The sequence below is a fragment of the Coenobita brevimanus genome, chromosome 54 (assembly GCF_032717465.1).
Source record: "Coenobita brevimanus isolate Jiangsu-jjx chromosome 54, ASM3271746v2, whole genome shotgun sequence".
Taxonomy (NCBI): domain Eukaryota; kingdom Metazoa; phylum Arthropoda; class Malacostraca; order Decapoda; family Coenobitidae; genus Coenobita; species Coenobita brevimanus.
Window position 1 is genome coordinate 38,034,715 of NC_137007.1, and position 8,218 is coordinate 38,042,932.

The following is an 8,218-nucleotide window of genomic DNA, read 5'->3' on the forward strand; positions in this document are numbered from 1 at the left end:
GGGCAGGATGGTCACGAAAGGCTCCATGTCCCAGGCAGCAGAAAGAAACATGCCAGCTGCCACAAGCCACCCTGTAGCAGCTAAAACATTCAAACACTGGCACAAAACATAAATTATTAATCATTCCTTGCATCTGCCATTAAACAAGCAGGGAGGAATTCTGTACCAATTCCAGCATTTACGGAATACAGAAAAGACCTCAGACCTCAGTACAGATTACATTAAAGTACATTAAAGAAAAACTCAAATTTAACTTGCTGTTACCTTAAAATCAACTTTGGGATGTGCCAACTCCCCAACCCACAGCTGGCCATCCCGGTAGCGCAGGCAGGTCCTTAGTGCTGGAACTTTCCTGTAGAAGGACAGTGCCAGTAACAAAACGAATAAGGGCAGGTGGTAGTGCCTGTGTGTGTGTGTGTGTGTGTGTGTGTGTGTGTGTGTGTGTGTGTGTGTGTGTGTAAAAGACCTCTAATATCCCTTCATGGGCAGTATAAAGAATTATTATAGGCCCTGTAACGTAAATGTAGAAAAGAAAGTGTTTCTTTATGTAACTATTCTCTTTCAATAGCGAGTTTGTCCTGGCATAATACTTTTCTAATAAAAATAATAAGGAGCATTCTGAGAGTGCAATATTGTCATCCACCAATTGATCTACAAGCCTAATAATGAACTTTGTCCTGTGACCTTGACCCTGGACCGAATGCTTTCAAAATTGACATACTTCATTCATATCACACCCTTAACCGTTCCATCAAGTTTGATCCAAATAATTCCAAAATCAGTAGAGTTGACCTTACACTATGACCAAGACTTTTGACCTTTCCTTGTGATTCTAATCATTCATCGACTGTTCTCAAAACAGAATCCTTTTATTTTTGCCAAACTCTGAAACATTCCCCCAAGTCTGGTCTATATCAGATAAAAACTGTTGTATCTAACCTTGTCATACATTGCTCTTTGCCTAGTATACTCAGAAATAATAGGTCAACCACTTGGCTGACTCTCAACCCTTCCACCAAGAACGCTGCATATCAGATAATAACCGTTCTATTTATTTTGTTCACACACAGACATATGGGTCGAAACATGACTTTCCCCTTGACCTTGGCCTTTAACTGGTTACTCTCAAAATTGAATCCCTTCGGTCTTGCCTTACTCTCAACCCACCCACCATGATTGGCTAAAATCGTGTAAAAACTGTTTGAGTTATTCTGCTCACACCCACCCACACGCACACACGTCTTTATTGCAGAAGGGCTCCATTCTTTCCCTGATATCTTGCATTTTGTTTTACTTGTCACTAAGCTGCTCAGGGTGAGGGATAAATAACAATGTCTTTACACACATATTTTTTGATGTGTACCAGAATAAATGAACTTGATTAGCGCTCTTTTATTTTGATTTGTCATGGGAAGAACCAATAGTTATATGATGTCTGCCAGTGATTTACTAACCTGCATTACATTTTAATAATAGAGTTCTGTCCTAACCTAAAATTTATCTACAAAAGCAAATAATCCGTCAATATAAGGAGTGTGCTTAGTTGGTAAAATTAAATCGTATGTGGTCTAAAAACGTGGGTAATGGCAGTCCGCATTTTGAGTTGTGCATGTGTTGCATGATACTGTAATTATATTCAAGCAATTAGTAAAATACACTGTAGGAAGTCGTCAGATTAGATTTGAAGGTAGCAATGAATCTGCAGTTTAAAATATTGTTGTAATTAACTGTTTTATATTTAAAAAAAATTAAATTGAAAAGGCGATTGCAAAGACTACTTCCTTTATAAGAGGGCCAAGTGAATAACCTTGGTGAAGTACGTATAGATAATCTAACCTGCCCAGGTGATGAGCCATTTCCTCGAAGGCTGACGTTGGCAGTGGCTGAGCACTGTTGATGGTCAAGCAGTAAGCGGCATTAAGTATTCCATGTATGGCCGCGCCATGGTACCTCTCGATGGCGCTGGTGGCTGGGAACAACCACGTGACATCGTCGCTGAATCCTGATCTGAAAAAATTAGTTTTCAGCCTGAGTATTTTTTAACACTCAAAAACGTTAATGACAGCTTTAGGATATACAATCCGTTCAAAAATTACTCATGAGGTCTGAACTCGTAGATCAGGATAAGGGATGTTATTGATGGTGTCCCACAGGGTCGCAAAAAGAGAACAAGGTGGAACTGTAAGGAAGGATGGAACAGGAATAAGAACAGTGCCAATGGAAAGCATCTTCGAGCTACGAAACAGAGGGGTAGTAAGGGACACAGGCACTTGGCCATATTTTAAGAAGCACTGACATAAACAGAGAGGCAAACTGGAGTACCGTGACATCCAGTTTAAGGACACTGACGGTAGGTAAGATGGTGCAGCAGTGTGATAATAAAGGGTGTACAGAGAGCAAGGACTGCAGTGATAAGATAATGGAAGGCCCAAGTACGAGGAGTATATATAGCAAAATGAATAGACAGATAAACAGACAGACATATAGATAGAGAGGCAGACAGACAGATAGATTGACAGATAGGGTAACAGACTGAGAGGTGCTAATAATGGCAAGTAATATAACTGACTTGGTGTGTGTGTTGTGACGGCGGTGTGTAAGGATGGAAGCAGTTGAGGTGTTGCCGGCCAGGGTACAACGCCTCACCATTTGCTGCAGGAGGCCACCACGACCGGCCATCAGTACTGATGCCATCACACCCTGCAAACACAACAATTTCTTTGTCTGTGTTAATTTTCTGGACGGTTTTTATAAGTATAAAGTTTGGCTGTTTTACTTTGTAGACAGCAAGATCTTTCCAGTCTAGAGTTTCGTAATAATCTGTGAGACTGAGTTTGTGTTTTTGGAGGTAACATTAACATGGTCATCTGAAAATATATGTTTCCTGCACATAATGACTTTTGGTCGCTGACCTTCAGTCGCTGCGGGCCATACTAGCGAACATTCATCACCCTTTTTGAGCTCCCTCTAACTTGGCATCTCTGTAATACGATACGTCCATGTTATTAGCGTTTATGTAGAAATGTGCATGATACCCAGTTGGAATTGCTTCAGAGATCTGTGAATGGTTGCGTGGCCCAACTCGCCGATAAGATGATAAGCTGTACTAATTTGCTGTCTCATAGTTTCTGCGTCTTCGCCCTAGCTTTTGGGCGGGAATTTGGGCTGTGATGATAGCGATGACGTGTTTGCTTTTAGTATCACTACTTAAAAGGTAAACAATAAATGTTCGGTGGAACAAAAGCCAATATTATGGACACAATGAAATAAACACAGCCAAATCTATATTGTCCTCACCCTAAGCGCGGCGATCATTTCCACTGCACAGGCCTTGAAGTTATATACTGTAATGGGCGGATAATCAGGATGGGAGTGCGAGCCATTGCGTGATTTGATTATTATTATTATTATTATTATTATTATTATTATTACTGCTAACGACATACAAAGGCAAAAGTCGTGTCGCTGTTTTGTCCGAAGAATAAGCGTAACATGTGACGCATTATATGAGCTCCAACAGTTACAGATTCGTGGTTGACCTAGCCTGACTTTTTCAAGCTTCATATCTGCTGCTGATGGGATGAGGGTACAAATGAACCCTGGAAATTCCGAAGCCTCAACACTGATTCGTGAAAACTGCTGCATCCAAGAGACGAAAATTTGTGGACCATATTAGGTCAGGCGATGACTGCCTGGCCGTTACATCTGACATTATACCACAAAACGTCAAGCAGACCTATGATATACTTCAGTATGGAAAGAGCAAGCATGTGCATTATACTACTAGGGAGATAAAAAAGGACATTATATCTTTTTTCTGGGGGGAAGGTGGGGGGAAAGGAAGAATCCCGAACAGATAGTGGAAACACCCTGTGAAGGCAAACCCGCAGAAAGGTGGATTAGGCGACTTCTGGAGGGAGAGACAATGGAGTGCGGTCATTGTTCAGATCGCCCTAGTGTTAGCACCGCAATACAAGATCAGGAAATAATCACAACAATGGAAGGCAGCACTTTCAAGCAGTGTTTATGCCTAAGATACGAACTGCACCTAGAATGAAGCACACGAATAGTTGTGCGAAGACTTCTCTTGTATAAGTACTCTCTATACCTTTCAACAATAAATATTTCAATCAATCGACCTCCGCCTTTTGGGCTGTGTTCATACTCCAGCCTATGAATTCGCAACTCAAAACAATCAATTATCATTAAACAGTACCTCTATCCTCATAATACTGTAGTTTGGAAATTTTTTAACTAACACTGACAGGTACTGACAATCACAACTCATAACTATCACCGACTAGAGCTAAGTACGGTAGAAGTTCAATAAAAGGAGAACTGATTTCAGGACTGTTCCCTAGCTAATAGAATTGCAATGTTGCTGACATGACAGTAAGAAAGAGAACACACAAGAAACGGTTCATATATCTCAAGTAAAAGCAGCAGTCGAGAAAACACAATTTATAGATCTGTTTCGCACACCAAAATAACGCAATCATCCACAGGTTTCTCACTTGGAGTAAACTGCATCTCATGTCAGAGCTACCACACGTCTGTATGGCACAAGTAGAGCGAACCAAAACTATAGCCTTTCACCAGAAGTTTTAACCAAATTACATGACACGGCTTTTGTCTTTGATTGTACAGTTTTTCCAGGCGTTTAATAGAAAAAATTCCCTTTATGAGGACAAATAAAGGTACTTATCTGACAGAGAAGTATGGACACACACACACACACACACACACACACACACACACAGAGAACCCTGTTGTACAGTACCTTAACCGCGGAAGAATGAATAATTGATGATAACGAGGATGAAAATGTGCGAAATCGGAGTACGTATGTGTGTGGTGATGCTGGCACTGAGCAAGGCGTAGGCACTGGCAATGTTGCCTGTAAAGAAAAAGAAAAAAAGTAGCACGAAAGTTACCAAGTACAGAAGTCTGCTGCTAAAATATTACATTGATCCATCTTTGCAAAAAGATATCTTGAATTCCACTAATGTTGAATTCTGTTTATTTATTTATATAGACTCTGCCTCTGCACAACAGGAATATCTGTATACAGTAGATAATGCTGTAAGCGCTGCTTGGACACTGACGTCAAGGTTACAGCAGCTGATGAGTTGCCACATGTTACCAACGTTCTGAAGGAAACACGAAAATTGTGTATTTTTCATATATAATTTCTTGTATAGATTCTGTTTAATTAACGTGATTAGTTGGTTTTCAGCATCATTAACTGCAACAGCTGTCCTCACCCACGGACTTGTTGGCAAGATCTGACAACTCACTAAACCCCAGATTTTTTTTCTCTCTCTCTCTCTTTTCTTAATATTAGGAGAGCAGTCACCGATGGGAACCGATCTGATAACATCTCCCAGAAGTCTCAGCAATAACCTTCCCATAACTACAGCTGAAAGACCGTCAATAAAAAAATGATGTATGTTCAGAGAGAGAGAGAGAGAGAGAGAGAGAGACTTAGCTAAAGATGAGATACAAAGCCAGTGCTGTAGAAAAGGTCTGAGACTCATTTAACACATCTCCCAAAAGTGGGGAACGACCAAGATCTGTTAAAAAAGGGAAGCACTGACAACGGATAGCCCCATAAAGAGGGCAGTCTAAAAGTGTATGCTAAAAAGACAAGGCGGTGTCGCAACTCGAACAGGTCGGAGGTGGATCCCTGGACATTAAACGGCCATAATTATGGGGGGAGATGGGTATGGCCAATCGTAGACGGGCCAACGCAGTCTCCCAACGGCGGTTTCGATGGCAAGGGCTGGACCAAAGAACAATGGAGGGGTTAACAGCATTAATCCTTCCCAGGAACCATTCTTACTTCGGTCCTTAATTACTTCTCGCAAGCGACCGGCTCAAACTCTGTTAACTTTAATCAGTGATACATGACTTCAGACACTAGTGAAGATCTTTTATCTATTTACTTATTTTTTAAATTTACTTTGTAATTTAGCTTTGCCACTAAGTGCCAGCCCCAGCACTCTGGGAAACAATGTTAGTGAAGGTCAACCAGCAATGGCTATAATTAAAGAAAGTGAAAATTTTGTCGTTGATTTAGTAGCGCAATAATGCTTGCTTATGCTACGAAAACAGCGTTTACGACGACCAAAAAACGATGAATATTAAAAAGAAAGTGGTGGTATGTGCAGGTGACCATCATCCACTTATTTGATGTAGTGCTGCCTGCTTCTTCATCTTTATCATTCTTTTTTTTATGTCTACCTTCCTATTTTCCTGTTACTCTCCTCTTTCCTGTCACTGTTTATTACCATTCTTTCCTTTTCAGATAACTTTACATTGACTGACAAGCCTAATGGTTTCCTGTAAGCCAGGAAACCATTTACAACGCTAGGTGGTAACCATAAAACAAACCCATACGTGTTCCCTACGTGTCAACAAGTGGGTTGGCGAAGGGTTAATGGCCCTCCCCGTAAAACAACTAGCTCAAAGTCAAACGGTCACCCCTTACGGGATTATGGCTATAGATAAACAAATAGACAATGAACGTTGGAAATAACAGCTGACGTACCGTACAGCAGTCTCCCTTGTTACGCTCTTTCTGATTCCTGTTGCTATCGTTTTCTTTTGCCTTTCTCCTTGATAGTCGATCAACAAAATATTAAGAGGTATAGCATAATAGCCACTGTTCATTCAGCAGTATCTCTGGAAGCCTAGATGTAAACGAACTCTCGTAACGTAGATCAAAAGGAATGCAGTGTATACGTACAAATCTAAGCCGCCTTCTGCTTCATCTGTGGTGAATTAGAGAGGTGAAGGTCTCTGTACCTGCAATCCTGAAACGGTTTGATATCTTAATGAGCCTTTTGCAATTGACAGCGTAATTACCGAAGTGAAACTTAATAAATTAATCACTAGTCTAGCCGAGATTCGATCCTCGGCCCTTCTGCTACAACCGCACGCACGTTACCGCTGAGCCAGAGATATTATCTGCATAAGTTACGGGCAAAGCGGGCATTTACAGTCTCGATTACAACTGATATAAATCTCTTAACTAACTAAAATGAAAGTCAGTTTGTTTCCCTCTTGTCCTTGTTCATCCAACAATACAACTGGGGATCTGATTGTAAACAGACTATTGTGAGTTACATTTAGAGGAAGACTGGGACTTAAGAAAAACTGACTCTGACTAAACGGACCCGTTGTAATCGAGGGAACTGTATCTTTACCATTCTGTCCCGTTCTTGGTTTTCTTCTTCCTTTATAATTCGTCAGTCCAAACAATCTTCGTCCCTGTACTTTCCCATTCTATTCTTCCATCTCATTCATGGACTTACTTTTCCTTTGTCAATCCAGTTAGCCCAAGCAATCTTCCCTTCTGTACTCTCACATTTTATCTTACCATTTCCCTTCTGCTGCCCCTTTTCTCCATCACAGCTCATCTACATACATCCACCTCAGTCTAAACTACTGTCTGTAATGTTCAGTGCCTCCCCACGTTGTTCTTTCTGTTCGTTCCCGATTTCCTTTCTTCAGTAATTAACTCCTAGCATGCAACCTTCCCCTTCTGCGCCCTCCTAGTTTTTCCTTCCATCAGTCAACCGTCTCTCCTGTATTCTCCCACTTCATCCATTCATCTTTTTCTTCGTTTCCTTCTCTTTTATCGCAGTTTATCTTTACTTATTCCTGTGAGTCCCAGGCATCTTCCCCTATGCACTCTTCCACTGTACCCTTCCATCTCTAGCTATTTTTTTTCCTCCTTTCATTATGTCATCCACTCAGAATTTATCTCCTCCTGAGCTACATCTCATAAAAGTTGTATTGTCCAAAGAGAGAGAAAACTTACCTTACCAGACTACAACATGACCATAATCTTTCAGTATCAACACAGTATACATCTCTGTCCTCTCATCCATTTATTTTCACCTTTCTCTATACACCCAGTAGTACATCTGGGGACCTGCTTTCCAACACTTGTCTTTAATTCATATAATAGTTTTGTTTGTTATAACTCCTGTAACAAACAGCCACGAGAGAACCAACAGGTTTGTTACTGCTTGCTTTCCTTTGTACCTCGTTGTATAAATTCGTTAGTTGCGGGATGTGTCCTAAGGGAAAATTGGGATTTAATAAAACAATGACTGTTTGCCTTCAAGACGCACATGTAGTTGGTATCTTATTAAACCTTCATCCAGTGGAATGCTGCCCTCACGTCACAACACGCTTAGTCACCCTGTAC